At 33.4% G+C, this 21,822-nt stretch overlaps 1 pseudogene; it reads right to left on the bottom strand.

The window, feature by feature from the left end:
- Positions 1 to 10,634: 10,634 nt before the first annotated feature.
- LOC145582844 (WAT1-related protein At3g28050-like) overlaps positions 10,635 to 21,822 on the bottom strand; it is a 50,171-nt pseudogene continuing 38,983 nt past the window's right edge.

The raw sequence follows: 21,822 nt of genomic DNA, 5'->3' as shown, positions 1-21,822 counted from the left end.
CCCAACCAAAGATACGCAATTAGATAGAATGTATCAAATATTCGAAATTAATTACCTCAAAATAATGGCTATGATAAATGTGAAAGCAGGGGAAAGATTATTCATTGCCGATGCAAGAGTTGGTGAGCTATATCGTATTCCAACAAATAGAAAGATGGAGCATCCACAACTACATTATTAATAAATACCCATTAAAAAAACGAAAAAGAAAAGTCAATAGTATTTTGAAGATCAGAATTATTTCATTAATTTCAATATTAAGTTGATCAACCATAGGAGAAAAACACAGATTAAAAATACAAACTTGAGAACTCCAAGGAGAAAAAGCCGGATAATTATAGACCATCCAATGGGCGAAGGAGGAGTTTTTCTGTTCATATCCAATAAAAAAAGATCTCGATAAATGATAATATGACAACTAAATCCGAACAGAGGTAGTAATTGATCACGATGAGTTTCTTGATGGAATGGTCGATAGCGTACCTGTGTAAAAAGAAAGCCAAGGGAGCAAGAAAGAAGAGAGAAATACCATGAGTATAAGTAGTGAAGATATAGTTGCTCATTCCTTTAGCCATGGCTGCTTTGCTTAATGTATTTGTACTTACACTTATTCCTTCCATTGCCAATAATATTATACCCAACTTCAATTCCCACATCTTTTTAATTTTTTTTTTCCCTTGTCGTTTTACAAGGGAATTTTTTCTCCAAACTTATTACAAAGTATTTCTTTTGGTCTCACCAAAATCGAAAATACATACTTTTGGGCTTTTAATAGCAAATTCATCGTAGATAAGTCCACCATCACTCATTTACAAAAAAAGTAAGGGATATTCTCAATGGTACTCTTGAACTTCCTTTTTTTCTCAATGGTAAACACTAACTTTTTAAATTATCTACGGTAATCAATAATTAGCTAAGCTAATTCAATGGTAACTTGAGTTAAGCATTTTTAAAGAAGATTAACCATGGTTTATGATTAAATGGGAGGGAAAAGATGAATTGACTAAAACACCCCCATTTATTTTACCCAACCAACTATGTCTTGTCAAAAGGTCTGATTAAAACCTTTGAACATCATCATCTTCATTCTAGTTCTTCAGTCTTTCATCGCAAAATCGAATTTCCCTAAAATTATTGGCTCCAAATTCTGGAAAATATAGGTAATTATCAAGGATTATTTAGTTGAAATTAAGTTAGGGTTTTTTGGGAGGTTTTAGGGGAATCTGGGTTATGTTGTTGAGGAGTAAATTGGGTGAATTTGGAGACGAATTTGATTCGAAGAGGTTGCGATTGTCAGCAAGGTTCGATCTTTGGGAGAATTATACCATTTGAGGTGCGGTCCTAAGTCAAGTATGTATTTATTTCGATTTATGAAGGGAAATTTTTGTTGTATGCTCTGTTTTTGTAAATGTGTAGGGTATTGGTGAATTACTAATACTGCTGTTGTTTGATGTTGATTAATTTTGAAAAATTAATGTTATTTTGTGTATGGAGTTAATTATTGGGGTTGTATTGTTAAAATTACTTGAATATTGTACTTAATGTTCTAGGGCATTATGCTTATACATGTTTCTTATATTTGCTGCAGAATGGGTGATAATGTTGTCTTACAGTTTCAATATAGTGGTAAGGATGTGTCTGTTGTTGTTGAGGACATTGATAAGGCAAATTTAATTGATCTTATTATAGAGTACTGGGAGAAAGCAACTAAGGACAATTTGGAAACTCCAGAACACCCTACATTTTCATATGTGTTTAAAATGAAGCATGTTAGTCTTTTAAGTGATGCTGACTTAATGAAAATGTTTAGTAATTTGCCTGAGAAGAAGGAGATATACATATGGGTAGGAGCAGTGGGTAAGGATAGTAAAGTGGTCGAAGCTGCTAGGTCACTTATGTTAGGGACACCAACTGTTCAACCTATTAGTATGAAAAAATTTGTAGCTATTGAACCTAAAGTGATTGTCAGGAGATCCAAACTCACACCTAGGAAAAGAAAGTCTAGTGAACCTGAGTTATTGGAAGCTGAGGTTGTTTCTAAAGAAGACTTTGACAGGCATATGATTGCAGTAGGTAAACTTCCAATAGATGAACATGATTTGGACCAGACTGACCATGCTATTAGTCAATGCATAGATGAGACATGGGCTGACATTCTAGATTCACCTAATAGAGGGATTGAGAGTGATAGGGTACCTCATACTCTAATAGGGACTGCAATTGGAAGAGGGAAAGGGAGAGGAAGGGGAACTGGTAGAGGGAGAGGGAAGGGCAATGCTAGAGGGAGAGGCAGGGGCAATGCTAGAGGGAGAGGCAGAGGCAGAGGGGCTGTCAATGATACAGTTGACTATTGGTTTAACATTTTTCCCACTCCATGGAATCCAAACCAGCCTATTGATCACCCTGCTGAAGATGATGACACCCAAATACCATCAGAGTTACATACACAACAAACACAACCCCCTCACCCATCAACCCAATCACTATTACAACCTATTCAGAACATAGGTGATTTTGCTAGGAGTAGTAAAACCTCACATGAAAGAGAGTCTGGTCAGTCTTCTAGAGCATCAGTCTTCTGTAAGAGGAGAATTCCTAGGACTACTGCTAAAAGATATGGAGTTGTTAATAGCAGTAGTGCAAGTGGTAGTGAGCATAATGCATCTTCTGGGGTAGTTAGTACTAGAAGGAGTTTAACCATTAGCCTTAGGGATGATGGTGACCAGACACTGAGTGTGGAAGATGATGAAGCAGAAGATGAAGGGCACATCCCAATTGAGGTTGAAAATGAAGACACTGAAGAAAGTGTTGATACAGATGATGAGATCCAAGGTGATGATTATGGTCCTTTGATTGAGGATGGCTTTGATCCATTTGAGGAACCTGTTTTTGAGTGTGAAAATGAGCAGGACAATTATTTTGCAAAGTTATACAACAATGGTGAAGTCTACAAGGATGAGGGCTTTGGTAAAATTATTTTGAAGCCATGGCAGTTGTTCATAGATAAACAACATTTAAGAGATATTGTTAGGGACTATTGCATACAATGTGGATTTGCTATCATTATTGACTATGCAAGCAACTTCAGGTACTCAGTTTCATGCTCAGATATGAGCTGTAATTGAAGATTACATGCCTCCCTTCTTCCAGATGGTACAACATGGGCTATTAAGTCTATAGAGAATTCAGAACACACTTGCCAGGGAGTTGAGCTTAGAAATTCCATGGTGAATTGCAAATGGGCAAAGAGAGTTTTGTTAGACGACATTAGAGCAAATAATGACATCCCTGCAAAGTCATTGAATGATCTACTTTTCCAGATATATGGGGGTCAATATGGCTCAGTCTAGTTTGTACAGAGTCAGAACACAAGCACTGGAGGAGATCCATGGCAGGCATGATGTGTCATATAAAGATCTGCCTATGTATTGTGATGTGATCAAAGAGTTAAACCCAGGGTCTTTGGCATTTTGTGCATGGAATGATGCAAACCATCCTGAAAGACCTTTGGCTTTTACTAGTATATTCATTGCATTCAAAGCAGCTTTAGATGGACTTAAAGCTGGCTGCAGAAGTCTGATAGGGGTGGATGGAGCTCATCTCAAAGGGCATTATGGTGGAGTGCTACTGTCAGCAGTGGCTTTGGATGGTAATAATGAGATCTTTCCAATTGCTTGGGCAATTGTGGGAGGAGAGGATGCTGAAACTTGGAAATTCTTTTTATGGCATTTGAAGAATGCTTTAAAAGACAGTGGAAGAGGGGATGAATGGTGTATAATCTTTGACAGGAAGAAGGTAATGATTTTGTACCATTAGTGTTCATTTTACCCATCTATTTCATATATACTAATGTAAACTAACTTATCTCTACTGTATTGTTAGGGTATTGAGGCTGCAATTCAAGACTTGTGGCCTAAAGTGGGAAGGAGGTATTGCTGCAAACATTTGCTGAAAAATTTCAAACCTCAGTTCCCTGGTTTGCTAATGTTCTCATTATTCTGGTTGGCTTGTGGGGAATTTAACCCCTTCACCTTTAGAAAGGCTATGGGACGTTTGAAAAAGGCTAATCCATTGGCTTTGGAGTGGTTTTCTAAACTTGGACCACAATCAGTGTGGTCTAAACATGCATTTAATCCAGCCATAAAGTCAGATGTCAACAAATCAAATTTTGTTGAGAGTTTCAACTCAACATTAGTCCTTGATAAGTGTAAACCTGTTATGACATTGCTAGAAGGTAGTATATGCTCACTTGCTTTACTTGTTATGCTTTTACTTGTATGTATTTACTTGTATTTTAGTTACATAATAACCCTATTACTTACTTCCTACAACAGGTGTGAGGAGGCTGACCATGGTCTACTAGAAGAGAGGTATGTGAAAAATGGAGAGGTGATATCTGTCCAAATATAGTCAGAAGACTCCAAGTCATTAGCCAAGAATCAAGATCATGCAAGTGTTTGATAAGTGGGGAAGGTGAATATGAGGTGTTGGATGGGAGATCAGTCCTACCTGTAAATTTGAGGGCAGGGACTTGTGTTTGTAATGCATGGCAGTTGACTGGCTTGCCATGTAAGCATGCCATGAGGGCCATCTTACACTCAAATGATGACCCTCATAAGTATGTCAGTGACTGGTACTCAATCACCAAGTATAAGCTCACTTATGGCAACACCATCAAGGCAATACCTGATGTGGAGCAATGGCCACAAAGTCAGTATCCTGAGATAGCCCCACCCAAGATGAAGAGAGGAATAGGTAGACCTGCAAGAAACTGAAGGAGGGAAGAGGGTGAGCAAGCCAAGGGCAAAAGATCTAAAACTGTCAGGTGCAGCAAATGCCAAACCTTTGGCCACAATGCACAAACATGTCAAGGTGGAATGACAGGAAAAGAGAAGGCTGGTTTGGAAGCAACAACAACAGAATCAAAGAAAAAACAAGTCCCTAAGAGACAAGAAGTTTCTCTCAGCCAACCAAATCCAGCAGCTGCATCTTCTTCTCAACCATTAAGAAGATCCCCAAGAGCAAAGAAGGTTAAGATTGGTGTGTCTGCCTCCCAGCCTGTTCCTTAGTTCCAGCCTAATCCTAAGCCTTAATGTTTTAGTTGATGGTTTTTTTTTGGACAAATTTAGTTAATAATGTCAGCTTCTGCATGCTGAAATGTTTTTTGGACAACCTTAGTTAATGATGTCGTTGTTGTATCACATTTTGATGTTTTTGGATACAAATTCTGCAATGATGTAAGTTTCAATATGCTGAATAGTTTTTGGTATCTCTCTCTGATACTTTGATTTAATCAAATCAGATCATTTATATATGTCTTATATGCATGCAATATCTGTAATTTTAAGGTTGTTGATACAGAACAAATAGAGTGCAAAATAAGGGAAATTCATGAACTTTTATTTAATTAGAAAGTAGTACATAATTAGGGAATACATAAACTCTAACTTGACTGAAACTAGGGCTACCACAATTCTCCCTAATTACATCTTCCTAATTTCTATTTGCAACAATAACTAGCATAATAAAGTACATAATCAGACCAATTTTAACAATTCCCTTAATATAGTTCACCAATCCATCCACCTTTTCATTCAAAAGAACAATGGGACTCTGTTCAACCTCTAATTCTTCCCCCGACCTAATTACATCTTCCTCCTTCACCCACGCAAAAAAATCGCAAGACCTGCACTTGTAAAATAGCCTTCGTGGGTTTTTTGCCGTTTCAGAAACCATGATAGCAGCAACTTGAGATGGTTTGCAGTAGCAATGGACATGCTTCACCCAATCAAGCTTCTCATCAATGGTGATACCCCTAACAGAAGAAGAACGAGAGAATTTCATTGAGAAACTTAGCTTACTTGAAAATTATTGAAATACAGGGGAAATAGGGATTGGGATTTCCGTTTCTAGGGTTTATAAAGAGAAGAATTGGGGATTTTGGTTAAGGAGGGAAAAGGGCAATCTGATTTGGAGGGAAAACTGATTTTTAAGGGTAAATTAGTCTTTTTGACTTAAGTTAGCTACAGTTAGGCTTATATTAAGGGATTAATGTCATTAAGTTACCATTGAATTAGCTTAGCTAATTATTGATTACCATGGATAATTTAAAAAGTTAGTGTTTACCGTTGAGAAAAAAAGGAAATTCAAGAGTACCATTGAGAATTTCCCAAAAAGTAAATAATTATATAGACCCACCATGATTGAGATTTTGATGAGAATATACTTTGTCGATTTACAAATAAAATTTGTTTTTTTTTTAAAATAAAAATATCGTTTTAGAAATATTTATTTATTTATTTATTTAGAAAGGCCCAACGAACACAATTATAAGCAAAAAAAACGACTTTTGATCGAATTGACTATTTGAAGAGTTTTCTCCACTTATTTATTGATGTGTTTGTTCCCTTTAAAAACGGAGTACTACGTGGATTTATACCAAATCAAATACATTGAACAATATAACGTGAGAGACAAATTTTTATAAGTGGCTAGCCACACCGTGTGGCAAGGGTTACTCAAGTTATTCGGTTAGGGGTTATTCGAGTTTTTTTCGGTTAGGAGTTACTTGAAGATTCGATCAAAGATTACTCGAGGGATTACTCGATCAAGGGTTACTTTTTACTCGATCAAGGGTTACTCGAGATATTTGGTCAAGGGTTACTTAAGGGTTTACTCAGTCAAGGGTTACTCGAGTTATTCGGTCATGGATTACTCGAGTTACTCGGTCATGGGTTACTCGACTTAGTTCAGAGGTTACTCGAATACTCAGTAAGGGATTACTTGAAGGGTTACTCAGTCAGGAGTAACTCGCAGGGCCGGCTACTAGGGGGAGCTCATTGAGCGATCGCTCAGAGCCCCCCTTTTATGAGGCCCACATATTTTTTTTAATATCTTATTTTTTTTTTTTTTAAAAAAAAGAAAAAACCTGTTCTTTGATAAATTTATCTATTGTAGTACTAATCACAAGTGTAACTGTTTCTTCTTAATTTAAAGATGAATCAAAAGATTAATTTAGTTAGCTTATGTGTAGGGCTGGAAATCCTCCCGATAACCCGAACGAACCCGACCCGAAGTTACTGAGAGAAACCCGAACTCGACCTGATCCGAACCCGAATAACCCGAATTCGACCCGATTTGACCAAAATTTCATATTTCGTAATAAAATTAAGTTTTACACTATTTTTGATTGTTTCTAAGCATAACCCGAAATCGACCCAAAATCTGACCCGAACCCGACCCACTGACCCGAATTGCCACCCCTACTTATGTGTTTTTTTTGGGATTCAAATGGAGGAAACAAAGAAGCACTAAAACAGGGGTTTTGTTTATTTTCTTAATTTCCTTTTTGTTTTGTATTTTTAGATTTTCATTTTTCCTTTTATGTTAGCTTTCATTTTCCTTTTTTCTTTTCTACTTTCTCTTTTAATTTATTTGTTTGCTTTAATTACCTAATTTTTATTATGTTAGCTTTAATTACTTAATTGCTCTTCTTTATTAATTTTTTTTTTTGGGTTGAAATTCTTGACTTTTTTTTTAAATAAAAAAATGAGGTATTGAATAATATAGCTTGTGAGGGTTTGATTGATGAATTTGCTTTAAAAATATGCTCGTAGGACTGACTGTAATCAATAATTTTGGTGAACTTTATAATAATATAAAAATTTATGAAATACATTCTCATAATTTAGGGGCCTTTTTTTTAAGATTTCGCTCCGGGCCCCCAAAATATCCAATATGACACTGGTAACTCGAGTAACATCGGGCACATGGTGTGGCCAGGTACACGGAAAAATCCCCATGATTTTCATAATATCAGTTACCAAAAAAAGGAGAAAAAAAAATTAGTTTAAATTGGTTATAGACATACGAAATTACGAATTGAATAGATACCCGAGTTTTACTTAACAGAGTTAACACTATACACAATTACACATCCTTCTGTTTTGATTCTCTTGAAGTCATACACCCTACCAATCAGTATCTTGTTGTCAACACACCTTTGAGATACTAGATGAAGCCCGTGCGATGCACAGTTTGTTTGAATTTTAATTTTTTTTTTTTTTTTTTGGATATTTATGTGCTAATTTATTTGTTACATATTTAGATAAAATTCCTAATATCAAAAAATAATATCTTATATTTAATTAATTTAAACTTAAAAATATCATTCAATTCACTAATTTTTTTTACGTGTCATTTGAATTAATTAATTCTAAAAGAAATTAATAATCTCTTATTTAATTGGCTACAACTAAAATTTATAATCTTACATAGCGCTAAGAAAATTAAATCCTACGTGACTCTCTAAAACCTCGGGAAAAAACTCCCCTTTATATATATATATTAGATTTCCCCTCGTCCCTCAAGTGAGCCCCTTGTTTTTTTTAACAAAAATTAAATTTAAATTATTTATCATATGTTTTTCACAATTTATGTTTTGATCAATCATTAATTTATGACACAAATCCACCCATTCATCAATCATTCACGAGTTATTTTCAAATTAAATCAACTATTAATCCTTATGTCATTTTTAAAATTTCAATAATCATCTTAGGTTCTTGTAGGCGTCGTTTGAAGTGCGCCTACGTTAAGCATGTTGTGAATATGCTTGACACTCATAGGAAGTGGAATTGACATATACGATTAGGGACACGATTAGGGACAAAGCAAAGTAGGGAACCGCCAACAAGTTTTTAAGAAACTTGTAAACCGTTCACGGATCATAAAGGCAACCACGATTAAGGGACAATGAAAGGCAACAACGATTGATGCGTGAAGGTTACACCCTATTCATAATCCATGATATTACTAACTCCATATGGTTCGGAATCACGAAAGGAGGATCGGGGATGATGGTACGAAGTGAGTCATGGAGTCACATTCGCCCGTATTGGCCTCTACTCGATTCTTATAGTGAAAGTAATTCCTGTGATCTCAAAGGCATACAAACAAATATTCAATTCGCTCTAAACTATTATTATTCTAAATTGGTTGAATATTAATGCAACATATAATTCTAAAATATTTGTGGTCACTTCAACTAAAATAACAAGAATAAAAAGGATCTCCTAAATCAGTTGTCCAAATTATCTTATTAGTTGTGGTATTCAATTACATATTCCCTTTAAACATGCAATATGGTGATCATAAAATATAATAAAATTAACATTAATATTGGAAGCAATTTAACAATAAATCCAACAATTAATATATGACAAACATAATAAAAATCGTTAGAAAAAAATATTAGGAACAAAAGGAACATGATTCCTTACTTTGATTTTGTTTGCTTGCAACTATAAAATAATAAACGCGTTAGTAACTTCAAGGAAAATTAATAAACAACAATTAAAATTAAATTAAAATAAACTACAGTTGATTTGGGGCCAAACCCTCAAACAATTCTACCTTTCACGCCTTGGTTTAAGTGTATAACTACGGGTAAAGTACATACTCCTTGGAGCGCTTAAGGGAAGTATTGTGGAAGAATAGGGTAGGGTAGTGTTTAGGCTAGAGCATAGAAGAGAGAATAGAGAAGAGAGAATAATTTGATGCCCCGAATTGAGGAAATCAGTAGGGTATTTATAGAGGAAATGAACAGGGTATTGCACGAAACCCTAGAAATCATAAGGCACCGCTTAAAACCCCTAATTGAACGCCGCTTCACGGCATGGGCGCCGTGACATGGTGCACAGACTCCGTCACGCGGTATGTACACCATGACACAGTGTTTCGCTTTGCCTTAAATCCGTCCAGATTCATTTTAGACCTAATTCTTAATCATTAAGTACGTGATTTTTAAGTGCTGTTTTAGAGTTCCGGGCTTATTTAGGCTCATTATTCATTGATCAGGCCGAATTAATAAATAACACGAAATGAATTAAAAAGGGGTTTGGGCTAAAATTTGAATTGGACTATGCTTTGACTAAACGTTAAGACTAATCTGTTAACTATTTTGTGAGCTATGTTTGACTGATCATGGATTTTAAGCACTCACGAGACTAAATACTCGACCCGCCCAATAATGGCAGTGAAAGGTTGTTGATCATCGGATTTGATTTTGGGGAGACATTTTTAGGTGTCTACAGTTCTTAACAACCACCTACCTTGACCTTGATATTGAAGAGATGAGGGCTTCAGTGATAGTGATTTTGTGATTGCACCAACCACGTATATGTAACGTACAAAAGTAATTAAATGGAAATAACGGAGCTTTGTGTTAGAGTTTGAACAAAAGGAACTATATTATTGTACTATACAAATTAAACTAAAAAAGATATTTAATTTTATCAAGCTAAGTGTATGCACAAATTAAATTCGAATAAAAATTTACTAGCTAATTGTGCCTCAAATAAATTGAAATGGATACTCTTGCACCTTGAAGACAATACTTTGTGAATTCACATTAGGTGTTATAGTCGAGAAGGAGATGTGAAAAAAAATCACATTTATTCTTGAACATGATGCTATTTGATTAGAGATGGTAATTAAGTCAAGTCGAGTATGAGTCTGATCAATAAATACACATACATAGGGTTTGTATTAAAAAAAAAAGAAAAAGAAAAAAAAAATCTATTTTCTGAAATTGTGAATAATTACAATTTTTTTGGAAACCTAACACCATGTATCCATGTGATATGGTAAAGACTTGGGATATATGTTGAAGAAGTTTTTGAATAAAATTTAGAACTTTATAATTTTTTTTATACATTCACGTTGTTTTGCAAAAGAGGTTCTTTATGAGAAGCTAAATCTTCTTCTTCAGAGCTATATGTCAATCTACTTTCAACAACTTCTTTTTCGGACTCCTCTTCTGCTTTTCCCTTCATCACTGTGTAAAATCCAATTGCTATAACTGTGCCTCCAATCAAACTACATACACCAATTAAGCATTACTTTTGTTATTTATTCCGTAATTTATTTCAGTAAACAAACGAATTTGTAAAACAAAAAATAATTAAATACAATAAAAAAAAAACGTTCAAAAAAAAAAAAGGAAATATAAAAGTGTTTTAATCTCATGGTTAATTGTGAGGTACTATCCGACTATTTTATCACTAGACCAAGTACTATTTGGTACTATATTTTGATAGGTTAACAACTAAAGTATGTCGTATTTAATTGAATTGATTTGTTTAAGCAAATGAATTTACTCCGAATTATGTAGCAGTTTTTTTAATACTTGATAATAAGTAATAATGTGTTTTACTTTAATTCACCTGAACCATTTTTTACTTGCATTGCTTGAACTGAATTGAACTTATTTAGCAATTATGTCCTGGGAGAGTTCTTTCGATTTGGCTTTATGCCACAATTTTAGTTGCTAACAAAATTAATGAGGAAAAAAATATATAAACAAATATTTTTTGGGTATAAATATTCACGCAATATTCTTAAGATTTTAAAAAAGACATAATTAACATAAATAAGGGCAATTTTAGAGGGTATAATTATCCAAACACTTATCATAAAAGTATTATTATTATCTCAAACTTCTCTAATCAATTAACTTTGATAATAATAATAATAATAATAATAATAATAATAATAATAATAATAATAATAATAAAAAACCTAGCCTCCTTTCTCTCTTCTCTCTCCTAAACGTTAAGCCTTCATTGTCAATTTTAAAAGGGCTTCCATCAGAGTTCACCGGTGAAAAGCCTCAATCTTTATTTTCTTTTAAGCTTTTTGTTTCTTAGGTTACAATAATGTCTCCCTTTCGAAAGACAAGGTTTTTTCGATCTCCTACGAAAGAAAAGGTTTTTCATACTCCTTTGAAAGACAAGGTTTTATTTGAGTACACTTTGGTCTCTGATTGTATAGGGTTACGATTGATTATGGCTTGGATTCGGGTTACAGAATCAATACAAGAATTTACTTTCTCACTAAATTGCGAAGTGATGACGAATCCACTCAAAAAGTTGTATGAGACCACGAATCGAGAATGTGCCGAATTGTTATATTTATGTATTTGGATTCTGAGCCCTTTCCCGATTAATTCTTGTTTGATTTTGTTAAATTCGTTCTCAATATTGTTAATTGTCAATTGTATATGCCATATAACTTTAATTAATGAAATTTAGTGTCCTTTTGGACTTCTTTCAAAAAAAAAAAAAAAAAAAATCTGTAATCAATTCTTAATCATGATAGCTTCTAATAAATTCTTTTAAAATGACAACTTTAAATTTGATTCAATATTACTAATAGATATAAATAAAATTAATTGAGAATAGAATAAAATTAAGTACCTTCCAAGATGGAGAATGTCTCCAAGAAAAGATACTCCCATAACCACCGCAATTATCATTTGAAGTGGCGTAAACATTGCCACAAATAAGGGTCCCTTCTTTCCACAAGCCCAAGTCTGGACAGTATTTATCACACCAACTTCCAAAGCCTGGTAAAACAATACTCCATATTAAGTGGACAATGATAGAGTGACCCTGAGGGTTAGCAACCTTGTGATGTGGAAGCTTAGTTGTCACCATAATTTTGCTTTGTTTGATTTTTATTTTTTTAAATTTTAAGATTATATGAAGTGTTAAGCCCTATGCTAATTAATAATCAGTTAACAGTTTCCCATACACCTTAATCTAGAAAAACACAATAGATTCCTTCCCACCCTTTTCTATTAAACATTCCAAATTTGAATAAACACAAATACTCCATATTAGTTACTCTTCTTTTACGTTTTTCACCTGCAACATCCCCCGGTATGCATTTCTATCTCCTATAGTTTTTATCTATAAACCCTAAGAATTTTCTCTTATATTATACAAAGTTTTGATGGATTTTTTTTTATATAATGCAGTTTAGTCAACCTTTTGGGATGTTTCATAATGCCATGTATAATCCCCCATATCCCCCATTTCCGGTTATTCCGGTAAGTATCTTTACAATATCCTTACAATATAATAAACTTTTGGTGATGAGTAATGATTTATTGATATTAATTTTCCTTAAATTATTCTTTTGTAGATGCATGGTCAAAGGTTGCCATTTCAACCATCAAGTTCTAGCACATTTAATCCCTATAATTTCCAAAGGTTAATCAAACAATACATTGACAATGAAATTGTAATTCAATTTCTAAAAATAATTGTTTATTATATTTCTAACTTATTTTCCTTTCATATTATTTTGTTACAGATAATGAAGTATTGGGAGTACCTACAATCCCTTCAATTTTCAAAAAAAAAATTTGGGAGTACAAAGTATTTGGACGGTTGATGTATTGGTAGATGCTAGTATTGAATGTTGGTAGTTGTTTTCTTTTTTATAAATTTTTATTATGGGATTATTGAAAGTTGTAACAATTAAAGTGTTATACATTGAACCTTAGTAATTTCTTGAAGATTGGCACAAAGTATTTTAACTGTGTACATTGAATTGAACGTGATTAATTTTTATTTTTATTATAATTAGGTTTGTTTTTTTTTTTTTTGTAATGAACATTGGAACAAATACATTGAAGGAACTTTGGTAATTTCTTAGAATATTAAAAGATTTCCAATTTAAACATTTTCCAAAATAAAAATATCAAAGAGTCAAAAGATACCAACGTGATTAATGTATAGTAATTTCCTATAATACTAAGAGAATTATAATTTAAATATTTTTCAAAAAAAAAAAAAATCAGACAGTCATAATTAAGATACCAACATGATTAATATGGGGTTTTTTTTTTTTTGCTTTATTTATTTAGGCAAAACTAAAATACAATTGATAATTAGCTAGTTAGTGAAGGAAATCAATTTCGTAAGGATTGTATTCTCAAAACAAGAATTTATACACAAAGCATTATTGTAGGTAGTTAGGCAAAGTACCTCCTAATTGTATCCCTTGATCAGTGGGATAAACATTGACTAAGCTAAATGTTAAGATATATTATTTTGAATATATCTTTATCCTTGTAAATATATTAGTTTCCTTGTTTATAGCCTAGGATTTTTTGTACTTAGCTATTTCCTATTTAGTAGAGCTTAATTAGTGCCTTATGTTAAGGATGTACATTGTATATATTGGCTAAGCATGGAATACAATACTCACGGAATATAATTCTTTCACTAAAGCCTACCTACCTAACTCTACAATTTTTGTTAATACTGTATGATATGATAAGAAATTGAGTTGAACTCTACAATTTATAGTAAATTTTCATAGCAAATGAAAGGTAAATTTTAAATTTTAAATTATTTTCATTATTTATGAATTGTCTTGGAATTGATCTTTGTTGGTTACCAATGGAGGAGAATACTAAGAGTTTTCATTTTTTCCCATATTCTTAAATGTAAAAAAACATCTGTACCTAGCTGTAACTTTTAAAGTAATGGATTTCTTTTTCTTTTCAAAATATCTAAAACTAAATAATGAAAAGATTACAGTATAATATAATGAAAAAATATCTTAAATATCATAAAATATTCATTTCAGCTCAGTTCAGTTCAGCTCCAATCAGTTCATTTCTGCTCAATACAGTAAATATGAACAGGGCCTTAGTCCATCCGTTCAATTACGTATAATTTATAACTAGCTATGTACAGAGAAATTCAACATCATCACAATGACATATACTCAATAATATAATAAGCTATGCACTAATATTTTTTATTAGTTAAAACAACTGAATAATTCTTGCAAGGTTATCGTCTATACAAATAAACAAGCGAGTCCGCGAGTCATTGATGTCATGTTTTAATTAATGAAGTTGACAAAGGGCCTAAACCCTCTTAACAACCCTAAACCATAAACATGAAACTCTAACCCTAAACCATACACCTCTTAACAACCCTAAACCGTAAACCTGACACTCTAACCCTAAACCCTACACCTCTTAACAACCCTAAACCGTAAACCCTTAACTTTAACCCTCACAACCATAAACTTTAAACCCTAACCCTAAACTCTAAACTCTCTCACAATCTGTACTTTTTGCATAAACTATCAATTTACTTGTCTTAATTTCATAATAGTCAAAACTTAAGTCGTTTGAACTATTAATTTATATTATTGTATACGAACTTATTGTTTCTAAAATAAAATGGAGTAAACTCTAACCCTAACAACCATATACCCTAAACCCTAACCCTAACCCTAAACCCAAACCCTAAACCTTAAACTCTCTCACAACCCTTACTTTTTTAATAAACTATCAATATACTTGCCTTAATTGCATAAGATTTAGAACTTATGTCGTTTGAAATATTTTATTATATTATTGAATATGAACTTATTTTTTATAAAATAAAATGGATTAAGACAAACCAAATACATACTAATAGTCGTGTTTGGTTTTCGGATTTTCCGAGTTGTATTATATTGCTCCTATATTGGAGAACGATCTCCCTATGAATGAAAGCTAAGTGCCTTCGAGCCTCGTTTAAAAAAACAAAATACATACACCGTTACTATATTGTTCGAACATGGTAAAAACAAATCACTTAGTTTAAGTTTATTAACTAATGAACTAAATGTACACTTAAGATCATGTGTGCGTGAAAAGGTGTCTTATGATAAGGAATTGTGACCCTCGAATCAACAATTTATGGTCATCAAGAATTTTCAAGTACTAATAGTTTGTTATTAAAAAAAATTGGCATAAAAAATCAAGAGATACATGTACTCACTAATGCATATTCCGTGTGTGTGTGTGTGTATATATATATACACATATTATATATATATATATATATATATATTGGCTGGAAATAAGAAATACTATAATCATTACTATTTACAATTAAGAAATGCATGTATTAACTTTTTTTTTTTTCATTATAGTATTTAAAGATCATTAATATATATTTTTCTTAACCATTTTTAAACAAAAGAAAAACTGGATAACCGTACATACAAGTTAAAACTAATAAAATTTATTACATATGTATAATTATACAAAGAGAATTTCTAAATTTGCAATTCGCATATATGATATACTAATACACTATATATATGCATAGTACATCGAATCTAAATCAAAGGCTGCAATTTATTAACTAGTAATCATATCTCGCATTCTTTCTTAGCTCTACCAAACCACATAGACAAACCCTTCCTCCACACCTCCACCATCCTAATTTTCCATTATATTACAATACATGGGATAAATGAGAATTTAGTTTTTCGTAATTTTGTACATATGAGACAACTAGTAATCATGGCTCCCTCAATGTAGATATTTAAGTTAAGCATTGGAAAAAAAACAGAAAGTTAATTAATTCCCCAACAATAATTATTCCATTAAAGAACGTGGAAAGAAGTCAAAAACATTAATTACTCTTTGTTTTATTTTTTACTCTACCTAATCTTCCACATAAGCTGCCATGTAATAGGGTTGGTAACCTTGAGGGTTAACGCAACATTTTCCATATTAAGTAAATAATTTTTTTTATTGTCAACTACTCCGTACCTAATAACTAGTAAGAAATTATCAGCGGTAAAAATTGTATTTTCTCTGTTCAAAATTAATCATACAAAAGACTATATCTAGTTGTAAATTAAACGACTTTATTTTGATAGTAAATACTATTGAAATTTGGTTACAGAAGTAAAATACAAGTGTACACTATATATTACTCCCTCCGTTTCATAATGTTAGTCCCATGTACTATTTGGGGCGTTTTAAAAAGATCTATCCATATTGAATATGTTTTATTTTTAACTTAATATTTTTGGAATTAATTGGTTGTGGATTGATGATATAACTCTAAGTAAGGAAATCTCTACCTTAAATCATGCAAGTATGACTTATGCTTTTTCAACAAAAAAAAAAAAAAAAAAAATCAAAAATCTTAAATAAGGTAAACTAATTATGAATTATTTTGTACTTAATGTTAGATTTCAAATATTCTTCTTTTCTTATTTTAAGTGATTGATTTCATATGGGATTAACATTATGAAACGGAAGGAGTATCATTTGACGCGATTTTGTGAAATGCAGAGTACGGAGTATTAAATAACTTACCCCAAATAGAATAGCAATCCACACTAAACATGGGCACGGGCCGTGCCGGCACGCGGGCGGCACGGGCCCGGCACGACTCCGGCACGGCACGGGTGGCGGCACGGCGGCCCACCTGTGGGTCGTGGGCCGTGAACAAATTTCTGGAATTTGGCACGGGCACGGCACGTGGGCCGGCACGCTGGCACGACCCGCTGGCACGGCACGTGGCACGGCCAGGCACGGCCCGGCACGAAGCCAGGCACAGCCCGACACGGCACGGCACGGCATGGCCCGTGCCTTGAGTACCGTTTGAAAACTAGCCGTTTATGGCCGTTTTCCAACAGCTCTAAAACGGCTAGTTTTTCCCCCCTTTTCCCACCCAAATTCCCTATAAATACCTCATATTTTCCTCCAAAAATTTCACAATTCATCAAATCATCTCTTATCTCCTATTCTCTAATATTCTTACTCTTAAATTCTCAATTCTCAAATTCCTACAAATCATACAATCTTGCTCTCTTTTGTGAAAAGAAAAAAAAATTCCTACTCTCTTATAAATTTTACATTTTTACTATTATTACTTTTATTAGTCTACTACCAAAAAAAAAAAATTGTTATATTTACATTCGGGAAATTAAAAATTCGGGAAATTATAAGTTCGTGAAATTATAAATTTGGGAAAGCATTGAAGCGTCATTGTAAGATCTAACTCAACTTTATTTTAATTTGTTATTGTTATTGTTAGTTGTTAATCTTGTTATTATTATTATTATTATTATTATTATTATTATTATTATTATTATTATTATTATTATTATTATTATTATTATTATTATTATTATTATTATTATTATTATTGTATTCTTGGAACTACTTAATTATATAAAAACTACTTTCTATTTTAATTGTGGGTTATTTGGATTGTTGAAATCTGTCTAAGGCGGGACTTGGGCTCTGGACAACGTCGCTCCTAACTTCTCCTACCTGGGATCTCATTGATCCAAGTAATCTACTATTATTATAATTATTTTTAAAAATTTAATTTATATAAAAACTACTTACTAATTAATTCTTATTGTTATTGTTATTATTATTGTTGTTAATTGTTACTTTGTTATTGTTAGTTGTATTATTATTATTATTATTGTTATTGTTACTTTTATTGTTATTATTATTAATTAATCATGGCATCAAACCCGAACGTTTCCTCCTCCTCTAGAAAAGCCAAGTCAAAACGTAGGGAATCACCAAACCCAAACACTTCAATGTCTATGTCCCCCCCTAACATGCCCTTTCCCTCCCCTAACATGCCCTTTCCAAACACTTCCACCCCTTTCTTTCATCCCCAAAACACGGGAGGGCAAAAACAAATGGATGATGGCTCCTTGGACCCAATTTCAACAATATGAATTTCCTTTTCCTCCTCCTTCCCAAGGTAGCCAAACACAAGCCTCCGGGTCGAGTGAACCATCCACCCAAATTCCCAACACCCGAAATCCTAACATATTAGAGTGGTGTACCGAAGAGGATTTTGCTCAAACCAAAAGAAAGAGTGAAGTTTGGGCACATTATCAATTAAGTAAAAATGGACAAAAAGCCAAGTGTCGGACTTGTGGTAAAATTTTATCGGCTGATACCAAGGGAGGGACGGGACACCTTACTAGACATACAAAAAAATGTGGTGGACCATCTAGTGATCCAACCCAACCCAAAATTTCTCAATTCCATCCACAAGGTTTCATTTACAATTACGAGAGAGATAGGGATGAACTTGGGAGAATGATTGTACATGCAGAACAACCTTTTCTTTTCGCCGAAAATGATGCCTTCAACAACTATATTAACCGAGCACTACAACCAAAACACAAAAAAATCTCCCGAAAAACCGTTCGATCTGCTGCCATGAAGACTTATTTAGAGTACAAATTGAAATTAGTAAATGAATTAGCTAATCTTCCTAGTAGAGTTTCTTTAACCGTCGATGCATGGGATGGTGGGTACGGACTTCACTATTTATGTGTTACTTGTCATTGGTTAGATAATGAGTGGTTGTTACAAAAACGCATCATTCATTTCAAAATGCTTGAATACCCTCATACCGGTCTTAACATTTCACATCATTTAATGGAAGCCATTGATGCATATAGTCTTAGGGATAAAATCATGTCTATGACTTTTGATAATGCAACTTCTATGACATATAGTGCGAATTTGGTCAAATCCCAATTGACCAATGTTATATTAGATGGAGATGCACTTCATGTTAGATGCATTTGTCATGTTCTTAACTTGTGTGTGAAGGATGGAACACAAGCAATTGGTCCATTTTATCACAAAATAAGGAATGCTATTATTTCTATTAATAGCTCTAACATGAGATATCAAGAATGGAAAGGTTTTTGCAGGCAACAACGGATAAAAACCATAAAAATAGCACCGAATTGTCCAACTAGGTGGAACTCCACCTATGAAATGTTGAGTCGGGCAATCGAGTACAAGGTTCATTTAACACTTTTTTATAATATGAAATTTCCACAATGTGCTTTACTAGAAGATGATTGGGTTAATTGTGAAAAATATATGCAGTTTTTACAATTACTATATGGTATGACACATTGTTTTTCTTCTGTATATAATCCTTGTTCTCATTCTTTTCTTAGCAATGCATGTTTACTTGCACAACTTTTTGTGGAACACCGATCACAACATGTTTATCATGGATATCTTCCATCCATGGAGGAAAAATGGCGTAAATATTACACCGATATTCCTATGATTTATATTTTTGCTTCTATTTTAGATCCTAGACAAAAATATGATGGCACCTTTTTATTAATTGATATTTATTATAGTAACATGAATTTTGAAGATGATGTTGAAACTTTTAAAAATAAGGTGACGGGATGAGTTTTTTTCTTTATATAGAGTTTATGAAAGTAAATATGAAACCGTGTCTCGATTTGCCCCTTCTCAAACATCCAAAAATGTAAGTAAACGGGCCAAAGGTTTATTTGCACAAGCTGCTAACTTGATGTCTAAGTATTCAGGTACAGAATCATCATCATCTAGGGAACACAAAGCGATGTTTCGGAGTTGCAAATTTACTTAAGTTACGACTTCATGAAAGGCATGGACGATGAAGAGAAGTTTGGCCTCGACATCCTCGATTGGTGGAAATCACAAGCCGTGAAACATCCAATTTTGTCGGCAATGGCTCGTGATATTTTTGCTATCCAAGTCTCCTCCGTTGCCTCCGAAAGAGCTTTTAGTGCGTTGGGAAGAGTTTTAGACGATAGAAGAACAAGACTAAAACCCAAAACACTTGAAATGTGTGTTTGCTTCAAGGATTGGTTGGATGCCGAAACTCGTTCTCAAGATCGTACTTATGCACAAAACGACGACGATGAAGGAACGTCGACTTCTTTTAGTTCTCATACTTCTCAATCCACTCAATTGGCGGATGAACTTGAACCTCTAGGAGACGAAGACGAAGATGAAGACGAAGATGAAGACGAAGACAACCAATAATAATTACATGATTACATATTTACATTATACACTATTGTATTCTTTTTGTATTATCGAACTTCGTATTCCGTATAATAAATGAAGTTATTCAATATTCATACACTATTGTACGATTTTTAATTATCATTACTTATTTTGTAATTTTGTATTATTGAATTATCGTACATTCGTACCGACTACCGTCATATAATAAAATAAGTTATTCTTCAATTTTTTGTGTTTTCGGATTATCGCACTCGTATTTTTTTTTATTATATGCATTGTTGTTTTTAATTCGTTTTTGTTATCATTTATTTAAAAAAAAAAAAAAAGAAGGGTGGCACGGTTTGGCCCGCGGCCCGGCACGTGGGCCGTGCCGTGGGCTGGGGTGTGCCAATTTCAGGCACGGCACGGCACGACACGCCTCGAAGCCGGCACGGCACGACACGGCACGGCCCCCACCCCAGCACGTCCAGGCACGGCCCGCGGCGGCACGGGCAAGGCCCGTGCCCATGTTTAATCCACACGATGCTAATACTGGGGGTCCAAACACTTGTATCATCTTCAGCTAGAAAGGTAACAATTGCTGCTACGATTGTTTCGAAGAAGAAGCTAATCAATGTTATAAGTATCTCCGAATGGAAGTCCCTTGCTATCCAACTCTGGTAGATCAAAACAATATTATATTATACACCATAATATTGCAATTAAAATGAATAAAGCTAATAAATTATACTTCCTCCGTTTTCTTTTACTTGCAACACAGCCTTGTGGCACGTGTTTTGAGCTCTGCTTTATAGAATGTAAATGGACAAATTTTTCATTATAATTTTTACAAATGATACTTAACTCTATTCTAATTTTCGTGTAAAAATTATATTGATAAAATCGCTCGTTTACCCTCACTAATCATCTCCTAAAACTGCGTGCTTAAAAAGTGTGTTGCAAGTAAAAGAAAACGGAGGAAGTATATGTTGGTAAAATGTAGAGAATGGAAATTTGCCTAGTTAGTTAGTTAGTTAGTGTATGATGGATAAATCATAGTCTTGTAGATAACTCTTGAATAAAAATCACTCCATATGTGGAGTTTGTTTCAATAGAACAAATAACTCAACAACATTCGTGATGCAAAAGGCGACTTTCTAACACAAAAACAGTTAGGTTAACAGCCAAATTGTTGGAAATTTCTAAAGTGTGAAGTAAATAAATATCACATTGAAAAATTCATAAGTATGTGACTAACCCGACCTAAAACTTGAAAAATTGTTATAACCCAACACAACCTGTTATTGACCCGAGTCATGGAAGGTTTAATAAAATTTTAAATATACCTTTTGTTCAGCTTATATATTGGTACAATTCTG

This window comes from Chenopodium album, chromosome 15 (genome assembly GCF_948465745.1).
Source record: "Chenopodium album chromosome 15, dcCheAlbu1.1, whole genome shotgun sequence".
Lineage (NCBI taxonomy): Eukaryota > Viridiplantae > Streptophyta > Magnoliopsida > Caryophyllales > Amaranthaceae > Chenopodium > Chenopodium album.
Note: the sequence above shows the minus strand (reverse complement) of the source record. Positions and strands in the feature narration are given on the sequence as shown.